This window comes from Crocuta crocuta, unplaced genomic scaffold (genome assembly GCF_008692635.1).
Source record: "Crocuta crocuta isolate KB4526 unplaced genomic scaffold, BGI_CrCroc_1.0 scaffold196, whole genome shotgun sequence".
NCBI classification, from domain to species: Eukaryota; Metazoa; Chordata; class Mammalia; order Carnivora; family Hyaenidae; genus Crocuta; species Crocuta crocuta.
The window spans coordinates 4,817,338-4,829,794 of NW_027531026.1; the positions used below are offsets into that span (position 1 = coordinate 4,817,338).

A 12,457-nucleotide genomic window follows, 5' to 3' on the forward strand; every position below is an offset into this window, starting at 1 on the left:
CGGAGCGAAAATCAAGACTTGGACAAACCGACTGAGCCACCCAGGCGCCCCTTAATAATATATATTCTGTCTTCCTTCCTATTTGTGGCACAGAGCTCCCCAAACCCTCGGAATTTCCTAAGGGATAAAATCCACAAAGGTGTCTCTTGTTATGTTAATGACGTGACTCTTTGACCTCACCTATAGGGCGGAGTTGGCTGCTGGGAGAACCAATCACAGGATTCGAGGGTCGGAATTTTCAGTTCCACCCGAACGTCCGGGAAGAGAGAGGGCCTTGGGGTTGAGCAGTGACCAAAGGTAGGTGATTTAGTCAATCATGTCTGTGTAATAACGTCTCCGTAGAAATCCCGCAAGGACGCGGTTCGGCAAGTTTTTCGGTTGGTGAACACTTGGGGATTTGCAGTACATCTGGAGAGGGCAAGGAGGGTCTCTGCCCTCTCCCCCTGCCTCTCTTCTACCTGGCGGTTCCTGAGTTACATCCTTCTTTGTAAGTAAAATGTTTCTCTGAGTTCTGTGAGCCTCGCCAATTAACCAGTTAATTGACCCCAAGGAAGAAGGGGTTGTGAGAACCTCCGTTTTACAGCGTGTAGGTCAGAAGCACAGGTAACTTGGGCTTGATACTGGCATGGGAAGTGCAGTGGGGGGGGAGAGTAGTCCTGTGGAGCTGAATCCTTAACCTGTGCCATCTGACCCCACTTCTGGGTAAAGTGTCCGAATGGAATTGACACCTAGCTGGTGTCCCCAGATACTTGGTGATACGGAGAACGGCCCCCAACACGTTGGAAAACTGGGTGCTCAGAAAACCAAAAGGAACAAACCCAGATATCTCCAAATACTTGCCCTTGTTCCCAGCTTCCTAGAAAAGTTTTCATTTATGTTTCTCATTTATTAATGCGTTAATTAATAAAAGGCCTTAAGTGTACATTTATTAATACATTGATCCTTTTTCTTTGATAAGCAGGTTATTTGAGCCCAAACCTCAACCTAGAACAGTTAAATCAGAATTTCTTGGACAGTAGGGCTTGATACTGGCGTTTTGCATAATTCCTCGGGTGATTCTAAATACAGCTAGCAACAGGAACCGCTGAACTAGATGACTTTGGATGTCATTTTCAGTTCAACTTTCCATGATTTATTCTCTTCTATAAGAGTCTTGCGGCATTCCAGCTGTTCCCTATGCGAGACCTATGCACGGGCATATCTATCTAGTACCCACAGGGCTCCAAAAGAGTACAGAAAAAGATAATAGGTGTTTCTCGACCTCCTGCCAAATAGTGTGTTTTTAGGTATTTGGTTATATGGAAATTATATTCTCGGTTTCTAATTCTTTTCTTTGACAGAATGCCCTGGATATCACTTAAGTCTAATTCTGTTGCTAGATTTTGACTAAGATTATAACTAAATGAGGGATAGAATGTCTCTCAGCTGGGGTAGAAGCAGGAATTCAAGAGACCGCAGAGGATGCCTCAGAGATTGGCTGTGAGGGAGGATCTGGTATGCCTCTGATACATTTCTTGGAGTTTGCTGGCTTAGCTTATAACTAGATGATTTCCTGCTTCATATAAACACTACACCCCAGGGTAAAGATAGAGGCCTTCGCTTCCTTCCCAACCTTCCTTCTGTATTTTTATATGCAAAGCTTTAACAAAGTCATTTCTCTTTGGCTACAGACAGACTTTTCTCTCCTCTGGGTGGAGCCGAGCTCACTGAAAACAGGGTAATTTTGAAAACACCACACCTATAATTGAAAAGGATTTCTGAAGGCCTTTTATGATCTATCTTTTTGTATTGCCTCTTACACCATCCAAAGCCAAACCAGCTGACTCCAGGACCCAAGTGGCAGCTGTTCAGGCTTGGCACCAAATAACCCTTGAGACCCAGGGCATGACTCCTCAGTGAGCTCAGTTGCAACCCATGAGGCATCTCTGACTACTTTCTAATTATTTCCATTGCGAAAGGCCCTGAGTTAGTAAATGAATCATGTCATTTTTATTGAAACGTAAACTAAGGGTGGTAAAAGACTTATGGCCACACACACAAGAATCCGACCTTCATAACTGGGGCCAAGAGGAAGCAGATCTATATGTATTCACTGTGTATACTTGGGTCATGGGCACCAAGGATGGTGACCAGAGGCAAGGATCAGATCACCTCTACCATACGTTTCAGGAAGGATAGGGATTATGATTTATTTCTCAAAAGAAAAAGAAAGAAAGAAAAAGGAGTGACTTTGACTAAAGATAGATGGATGCAAATGTGACTTTTATAAATTATTCCTTACACTACAAAGCCTCTTGTTAATAATACCATAATAATGATAATTCTCAGTCACCAGCGATATGCCAGGCACTGCTTCATGTCCTTTATGTACTTGATCTTATAGGATCCTTCCACCTTTCCTAAAAGCTTTTGACTTGGTTATCACTGTTACAGAAGAGGAAACTGAAACCCAGGACTATAAAGGTTTTTACCCAATAGAAACTTCCACCTCAGCCTCTTCCTCTGTTTCCTTGCTTTTCTAGCTTTCTGTCTGTTTTACCTTCATTTCTCTCCTTCCCTCCCTCTGTCTGTCTCTCTCTCTTTTTCTTTTCTTTTCTCTTTTTTCTTTTTTTTTGACTTCTCTTTCAATTTGCCTCTTTGGGCTTCACAAGCAAAAAGTTCAGAATGTTTGAAGCATAAATGTTGAACTCAAATAAGAAAAGACAAGTATAGCCCTTGGTCAATGTGAAATTGCTGTGCAAAGAACGGAAAAAGTCAGGTCAACAGGACAAGCATTTACTCTTTACCAAACCCTTCCCCCACCATACTGTCTTCAGAAGTTGGCTAGCTCACCCGACTGACCGCCAAAACAAGTTTGAGGAGGGAGAAGGAAACAAGCCTTGCAACACCATTTGCCACACCTCCTACCCACCTACTATGAGAACAGGATGGTAAACATCACCTCTTCTGATTTAGTTTCACTTCACCTCTCAACACTGTACTATTGTGGGGTCAAGCACCCTAATGAACCTGGAGGATTCAGACATGTGAATTTTTAACCATTATAATGCCCTCCATGTGTATAACCGCTTCATAAAGAATGTTCTTACATGTCATCAACTATAATCAAGTACATTATTCGTTAAAGTGTATGTGAAATTTGAGAGAAAAGTGAGGATGGTTGAGATCATGATTTAAAAAAATAAATCCTCTTTATTGTCCATTTTAATAGTTTTCTAATGCGATTTCATCCAAGAAAAAGGACTTGGCACAAACTAGAGCTACCACTGGAAATACCTGTCTAAAGAGCCATCAGAGGGCTCCCCCAATATATGCAAGCTTGCAATATAACAATGAAATGTTGGACCCTTCTTCCTGCCTGTAAGATCTCTCCCTGTAACCTTCTAGAAGTGTCTACTGTTCTTCTAGACAGCTCATAAATGGGAAAGATCTTAAAGTCACAAGGACTTAGAAAGATATTTGCATGGAGAATTGGATCAGGAAAATTAACCTAAATGTTTAATCTTTACAGTTGTCTTGTGACCTATGAATATCTTGATCTTTTGAGGACTTGTAAAGGGAACTTGTATGAGATCGATACACTCCCTTTAATCCCTGTCTCAAAGGGCTTCTGTTTAGCCCAGCGTTCCTAGCAGTCCAAGCCCTTCCTAGCACCCTGGTGCAGGCGGTTTATCAAATGGAAAGAACTAAATGGTAATTTGTACCAGACACAGAAATTTACAAATCTACACAGAATTAACATTATATGTTAAAATGAAGATGTTGAGAAGCCCTCAGAACTCCTAGAAGCAAGACATTTTTGGATAGTTAACATTGGTTTCCTTCTGAAGCAGATAGTTGGAGTTAGAGCTCTACTTTTGCAAATCAGGAAAATAAGCATTTTAATCAGTCAACATGTAAAATCTTCATCTAGTTTTACACACATAAGGTGAACATAAAATTTATTTAAACCAAGACACTTTAAGGAAGTAAAGGGGGGCACTACTAACCATCACACCAGGGCAACAGATAATAAACCTAGACTGTCTAGGGCAGAACAGGACACGTGGGCAGCCCACCCGTAAGTGAAGATTTGAAACAGTTTTTCTCTGTTCCTCAAAATCTTTTTATTACATCCAAGTGGCACAGATATTGTTCACTTTCTTTTTTATACTGAGAAGTAAATTTGTTCCACTTTCTTGAAAAATAATCCCGTGTTCTAGCTCTCAGCTAATCTGTTTTGAGTCTCATTGTGTATTTTATTTCTGTAAAACTGAGATGTTGGTTTTCCACATACCTACATTTCTGTGAGCCCTCTGGAAGATAATTGTAAAATATAGCTGCATTACTTCCCGCTATTTCAGCATTTATTCAAAACTTTTAGTTTTATTTTCAATAACTTAAAAGTTCACTTTGGAGGTAAAGTATCAGCTTCCTCACCTGCCCCCCACCATTCTCCAGTTTTTAGTAGAGCAATGGATTTGCCTTCTAGAAGAATTTTCTGTACTTGAACACATCATCAATTTACTGTTAGTTATCAGAAAATTTAACGTCAGCCTCCACCCAAGGTGTTGGTTGGCTGCCTAATATTACAGATAGATTGATGCAATTGATTGACTATTGCAGATCGTAAGAGGGCTCATTTGGGTACATTTTAAAACTTAAATTTTATATAACAGAATGTTATACATTTTCTTCTGCTTTAAACACTTTTGTTTTATTTTGCTATAAACATTTTTTATGTTTATTTTTGAGAGAGGGAGTGGATGAGTGGGGGAGAGGCAGAGAGAGAAGGAGACAGAGAATTGGAAGCAGGCTCTGTGCTGATAGTAGAGAGCCCCATGTGGGGTTCGAACTCATGAACTGTGAGATTGTGATCTGAACCTAATCAGATGTTCAACCAGCTGAGCCAGCCAGGCAGCCCCACTACAAACATTTTGTAAGCATTCTCATATTGTTTGGAACTAGGTGGAATACAACCAACCACCTATGGGTTGTGATGGGAGAATAAATTCAAGCAATGGTGGATTAGGGGCAAACTTGACACAGTACCTATAAGAAATGGAGAGGCTATCTTAAAACACATGGGTCCTCCAGGTTGGATTACAAGGTTTTCTTGGTTTATATTTTTTTCTCCTTTGTATGATCTCCAAATACTAGCTTTCATTTATGTGTTATTTGACATGGTTGCTTGAGGTAAGGGCATTACTTTAAGGAATATCTAGAATACATGTTTTCCAATAAAATTACCAGCCATTTATGAACATTCTGCTCTAGTATCTTTTTTTTCCTTTAGTTTTTTAATGTTTAGTCATTTTTAAGAGAGAGACACACATAGAGTACAAGTGGGGGAAGGGCAGAGAGAGAGGGAGACACAGAATCTGAAGCAGGCTCCAAACTCTGAGCTGTCAGCACAGAGCCTGATGTGCGGCTCAAACCCACAAACCACGAGATCATGACCTGAGCCCAAGTCAGGTGCTTAACATACTGAGCCACCCAGGCACCCCAATTTTTTTAAGATTTTATTTTTACGTAATCTCTACCCCCAATGTGGAGCTTGGACTTAAAACCCCAAAATCAAGGGTCGCATGTTCTACTGACTAAGCCAGTCAGGTGGTCCTAGAATTGGCTTTGGGAAACTATTCTGGATTTTTTCAGAGTGAATAATACCATGGTCAAATATGATTTAGTAGGATTAATTGGCCCATGAATAAAATGATAAACTAACATAAAGTGCTTGTTGTGAACTGAGTACTCTATTATGTATCAATTATATCACTTTATTAAAAGAAAAGTAAGATAATTTTATGACATTCATTCTCCAGGTGAAAAAATGGGAGGTATTTTTGTTGAAATAACTTGCCTGAGTTCATATAATTATGAAAGTGTGGATCTAGGAGTCAGACCCATGCAGAATGGTGCTGAGCCTTGTCTGATCATCCACTATAGTCTTAAGACTGACTAGGAAAAGGTATTGAAAGCTAGAATATGATAAAGCAGACTATTGCATTGGTCCTGACACAAGAGGATGAAGCAAGGAGAAAGGGAGGGTGAGGGAGTAGTTACAAAGAAGGAAACAGTAGCTCAGTGATGTTCTTTGGACTTGTTAGGTTATAAAGAAGGCAAAAGATATGATGAGCTTGATTAATAGGAATATTATGACTGGCAAGCCCTGATTTAAAAAAAAGAGAGGCTTTGTTGGATGGGGGAATAACTTCTCTTTGGACATTTTGAATTGAAAGGGTATCTGGGGGCGCACCTGGGTGGCCCAGTCCATTAAGTATCTGACTTTGGCTCAGGTCATGATCTCACGGTTCGTGGGTTTGAACCCTGCATCGGGCTCTGTGCTGACAGCTCAGAGCCTGGAGCCTGTTTCAGATTCTGTGTCTTCCTCTCTCTCTGACCCTCCTCTGCTCACGCTGTCTCTCTCTCTCTCTCAGAAATAAATAAAATATTTTTAAAAAAAAAGAAAAAAGAAAGGGTATCTGGTATAAACAAAGAAATTTGGCATGTTGATATTTAGTTTTCAAAGTAAAATATCCAAATAAATGTCTGTTGTGTTTCTCCACTGTGGCCCCCCTTATTAAGACGAAATTCTATTGATAGAATGTACAGGATATCTACTATCAAGAACTGTGTAAAAGAAGTATTATAATTTTGTTGCAGAAATGATAACAGGCTCTTGAGAGGTAAAACTGCTTGCTCAAGGGCCAGACGTTCTGGGTTGCTCAGTGGGTTAAGCATCTGACTCTTGATCTTGGGTCCAGTCATGATCTTACAGTTCATAACATCAAGCCCCGCATCAGGTTCTGTGCTGTGTCATCACAGAGGAATGCTTGGATTCTCTGTCTCTCTGTCTCTCTCTCTCTGCTCCTCTCTTGCTTGTGCACATGTGCTCTTTCTCCAAATAAATAAATAAACATTAAAATGCTAACTTTTTTTAAAAAATGAAATAACTTGTCAAGATCACACAGCTTGTAAATAACCAAAACTTTTATGTTTTCTTGGTGATCAATAATTATATCAGAGCATTCATCACCAATGATGACTATGGATCCCTTAAGCAAAGAGACCTTGAAGTATGAAGAGGAAAAAAGAAAGAATAAGTAACAGACTAATGGAAGAATAAATGCATGTTATGTAAATTTTAACCAGAAACAAGTTCTCTCTACCTGGAATTTTCTTTTTCTGCTTTTCCAATAAACCGTGTGCATTGTTTTAAAAATATTGCCCCAAATTTAAACTTTTTTTTTTTAATTTTTTTATTTATTTCTGGGGGGAGAGAGAGAGAGAGAGACAGACAGACAGACAGACAGCATGAGCAGGGGAGGGTCAGAGAGAGAGGGAGACACAGAATCTGAAACAGGCTCCAGGCTCTGAGCTGGCAGTCCGCACAGAGCCCGACTCGGGGCTCGAACCCACGAACCGCGAGATCATGACCTAAGCGAAAGTCGGGCGCTTAACCGACTAAGCCACCCAGGCGCCCCTAAACTTCTTATTTTTATTTTTTTAAATGTTTTATTTATTTCTGAGAAAGACAGCATGACTAGGGGAGGGTCAGAGAGAGAGGGAGACACAGAATTCGAAATAGGCTCCAGGCTCTGAGCTAGCTGTCAGCACAGAGCCTGACGCGGGGATCAAACTAACTGTGAGATCATGAGCTGAGCCGAAGTCAGACGCTTAACTGAGTGAGTCACCCAGGTACCCCCTCCAAATTTAACCTTTTTAAAAAGAATTTTCTAAATGAAAAACTATTTGCCTTTAATCCCTTTGTTGTTATTATTTAGCAACCTTTAATGTAAGTTAGTGTGATCTCAAGGTATTTCTACTTGGAGCCTACATAGATGTTGGGCTTGGGCTCATCTAGGAGCTACAACTGTCCCAGAGGATTGGGTAGCAACTTGGAGTCTGCACTTTGTTCAGAAATCCCTGCTAAACCATAGTTTATGGTTCACTGGGCAAACATATCTTAGGCACTGCATGTGTCTTTCTGTTACTATGTGTGTTAATTTACCTCTTAAAGCGCTAGTAGGAACAGAGGCTTGTTCTTGGTAAGTGAATCTTGATAAGTCAACTTCACCGTGTTTAGAGGTATTTTAATTTGTTTCAGGTGGATGTTAATTTATCTAGTTTATTGACTGGAAGTTATAATCAGTGGCAAAATGACAGCAGTGTGTTCTTTTCCTTTTGACAGGTTCATGTTCATCGGAGTACATCATCAACAAAAGATGAGCTACCCACTAGGTAACTAGGATTAACAAGGCTTGGTAATGTCTACACAACTTTTTAAGCCCTTATTGGAAAAGTCCTATGGTGGCCATAAAAAGTTAGTCTTTATCTCCTCTCACAATCCTATTTCATAAACTCAACTTTTTGTTAAAGATAGTGTGGGTGAGTAACTAGCTGTTTTCTGAAACCAATCAACATGTCATTGAGACCAGTGTAATTTATAGCTGCTGTGAATTTAGTTATTCCCTAGAACAGAGGTCCTCAAATTTTAGCATGCCTCAGAACCACCTGGAGGGTTAGGCCCCAGCCCCAGAGCTTCTGATTTAGTAGGTTTGGTTTGGGGTAAGGCCAAAGAATATGCATTTCTATCAAGTTCCCAAGTGAAGTGGATTCTCCTGGTACCACTGCCCTAGAAGACTTCTCTCTCACTGGTGGGGACTGAGAGCAATAACATCCAAGAGAAGTTGTAAAGGATTCTGTAGAGAGGTTAGCATGTGGTCAGTGAACATGTGGTCATTAGGTCTGTTTTTGGTTTGTTTGTTTTCTTATCATTTGTATTTGTTTGGGAAGGAAGTTGCTAAGAAAAAGGTGTCTTCTGAAACTCATGCATAGAACCTTGTGTTATTTGATGACATTTCTATCAATATAGAAATTTCTATCAATATGATTCTAAATCTGGTACCTCTGCTTTACATCCTCTCCCCCCACTAAACAACAACAACAACAACAACAAAGCAAAATCTAATGTTGCAGTCTCTTACCAGCACTTAAAAAGTTAACACCACCAAATAGAGTTGCTCAGGTCAGTGGAGGGTAAAAGGAGCATTTGGAAATACTGTGAGAACACAAATAGTTGAAACTGTGGAAAAGCCTGGGGAAATTACAGAGGGAAAACTTTCCATCCAAGGTTCCAGTTGCCAAGGAGTTTGTGTAGGTTGCTGGAGACCTCCCCTCTCTGTGGCTCCTCTGTGACTCACTGTGTCCCTGGGAAGCCTCAGATTCAGCAACCAGGGTAAACTCAGAACCTCCTCCTTTGATCTCACTGGGATGAAATGCACCAGAGAGGTTTGGTTTCTAAAACACGGATGTTTCTGATGGACAGTAGCAGAGCCTATTCTCCGATTCCTAGAAGCCAGTCTGGTTTTGGCCCAGGTGCAAAGGTTGGATTAGAGAGAGCTGTATAATGGGGCTGCCTGCAGCAGCTGGAGAGGAGGAGGGTGGGACTGCAGTATGCTTGGACCCCCTTGGAGGTCTGGTAGGGCTTGGCACACCAAGGTCACTCACTCACCTTATGGTCTTGGATTCCAGCTCCGCGCCCCACCCCCCGCCCCCACCTTTTTTTGTAGTGGGATGGCTGTCTACAGATAGAAACTCCCACAGATGAAATAGCTTTTCTCTCTGGGCACATTTTATTTTTGCCATTTCACATTTTGCCCTTGCAGGTCCAAATTCAATAATAACCTGAGGCAAATATGTAATTTTCCTTTCCCAAAGAGGAGAGTATAATCTAATGCTGAAGTGCCTAATCAAACTGTTTCTTGGTTTAGATCTGTGCTTCTCACACTTTAACAGGCATGTCATTATCTGGGGATCTTGTTAAAAAGTAGAACCTGATTTAGCAGGTCTGGATTGGGTCCTGAGATTATGAGTTTCTAACAAACTCCCGAGGGTTGATGCTGCTGGTCTGAAAGACCCATGCTTTGAATAGCAAGGGGATTAGCAGTCAGCCCAGGCTCCTCAGTATCAGCCAGAGTGGCTGTTTATTTGCTTGCTGTTTTTGAAGAGTAATACCCAGGTGCCCAAGATTTTGATTTGACTGGCCTAGTATTTTTTTCAAGAGCTTCCTAAGTGATTTATTATGTAACCAGGATTGAGAAAACAAATCCAAACTAATTTTTTTCAAACTATGAGCAGCAATCATTGGGGGGGGGGTCAGAATCAGAACCATTATAAATATGGTTTAAATGAAATAAAGTTGAACAGAACACAGTAGAACACGTTGTAACAGTGTGAATACTGTTTGGTGAAGCCTCACAGCTCTGTGGTGTGTAGATGCACAACTCTCCCGTGTAAAATATACTGTTGAGGTTACAGTCAGAAACCTCTGAGAAGTCTCTGTTGCAACTACTTAACTCTGCCGTCACAGTGTGAAAGTAGATCTAGACACTATGTACGCAAATAGATATGGTTGTATGAAATTTGCATTTGATTCCATTTTTTTTATATGTCGTGAAATATTTTCTATTGGTTACTTTTCAGCCATTTAAATACATGAATATAGCCCATGGTCCCTGCCTAGATTGCCAACCTTGATTGAGATATCTTGGTTTAGACTCTCTGTTTGATTTAATCAGTTATAGCCAATGGCTTCAGGCCCATCCCAAAATAGCTTCCTGTTATGATGACTAATTCTTTGTATTGCCATTAAAAACACCTGGATTTAGAGGTGTGGCCTTTTGTGGTTGGTAGTAATAATAATTGTTATTGTTTAAAAAATAGTATTTTGGACTTTTAAAATCTATGTCAGTGAGGCACCTGGCTAGGTCGGGCAGAAGAGCATCTGACTCTTGATCTGAGGGTCATGAGTTCAAGCCCCACATTGGGTGTAGAGATTGTTTATCTAAGTAAAACTTTAGGGGAAAAAAAAAAATCTATGTTAAATTCTATGTTAAATATGGCAGAGTAATTTTAGTTAAGAATAACTAAATCACTGGATAGAACACATGTGTCTTCACACTTTTTGTATAGCAGATTTTCACTTTATTTTTTTTTTAATTTTTTTTTAATGTTTTATTTATTTCTAGGAGAGAGAGAGAGACAGTGTGAGCAGGGGAGGGTCAGAGAGAGGGAGTCACAGACTGAAACAGGCTCCAGGCTCTGAGCTGGCAGTCAGCACAGAGCCCGACGCGGGGCTCGAACCCACGAACCGCGAGATAATGACCTAAGCGAAAGTCGGACGCTTAACCGACTAAGCCACCCAGGCGCCCCACAGATTTTCACTTTAATAATGAAATCCCAATACTTTGATTAATAAATTGTCAGTTTATCATGAAAAATAGATTTAAAGGTATGCTTTACAAATGAACAATGGAAGACAAATAACTACCAAATATGAGTAACTTCCTTACCAGAAAACATGATTTTTTCACACTGTTTACAGAAAACTTTTTTATTTACTCTTTTTAAAAAAATTTTTTTTAATATTTCTTTTTGAGAGAATATGAGTGGGGGAGGGACAGGGAGTAAGAGAGACAGAATCTGAAGCAGGCTCCTGGCTCTGAGCCATTAGCCCAAAGCCTGATGCAGGGCTCGAACTCTGGAACTGTGAGATCATGACCTGATTTGAAGTCAGACATTCAGCTGACTGAGCCTCCCAGGTGCACTAAAACTTCTATTCTCGAGCAGAAGACTCAATAAGTTCCCTGAAAGCCATGGTTAAAATACTACTTCCTTTTCTCATTTACTTGGCATATCCTACGTTTTAGTAACCTGCTGGTGCATTTTATTTTAGGCCACTCAAGGAGCAAGAGATAAAAGGTCACTGGGTACTTTTTGGGGTGAAAGAGGGTGTTCCATTTATTTTGGCTACAATGATAAGTATTAATTGAATGCTCACTGTGTACCTGATATTAAGCTCAGCCTCTGAAGAAAAGGCAGATTAAAAAAAACAAAACAAAAAACCCCAGACCATAGGGGCACTTGGTGGCTCAGTTGGTTAGGAGTTCGACTTCAGCTCACGTCATGGTCTCATGGTTCATAAGTTTGAGCCCAGTGTAGGACTCTCTGCTGTCAGTACGGAGCACACTTCGGATCTCCTGTTCCCTCTCTTTCTGCCCCTTCCCTGCTCATTCTCTCTCTCTCTCTCTCTCAAAATAAACAAACATTAAAAAAAATCAAAACAACAGACCATGACTTCTGAGCTCCTGGAGCTTCCAATCTGATGGCAGAAGCACTTGTTGGGCAGTTACAGATAAATCTGTACTTACCAACTATGTTAAAACCAAATGGAAGTGCTGTGAAGAGAATTTAACAGGAGGGACCCAGTTTCAAATAGATTTTTCATGGGAGACATCACTGAGGAGTGACATTTCAGTTGAGGCCTAGGAGAAGCAGAGGTTGGTTACTTAGGAGAAGAGTGGAGGAAATCCCTTCCCAGGCAGGGAAGATCCTGCATGAAAATTTCAAAGGGAAAAGCAGGTGATAGTTTCAAAGGGCTGTGAGGCCCCTGAAACCGACCTAAGAGAGGCAG

General features: G+C 40.6%; 1 long non-coding RNA gene across 1 annotated transcript in view; it reads left to right on the top strand.

Annotated features, from left to right (window-relative positions):
• Positions 1-252: 252 nt before the first annotated feature.
• The window catches only part of LOC144237316 (uncharacterized), a 50,108-nt gene continuing 37,903 nt past the window's right edge, over positions 253-12,457 (top strand). The window contains exons 1-2 of the long non-coding RNA XR_013336825.1: positions 253-297; positions 8,174-8,223. This is a non-coding gene — a long non-coding RNA (uncharacterized LOC144237316). The remainder of the gene's footprint in view (positions 298-8,173; positions 8,224-12,457) is intronic.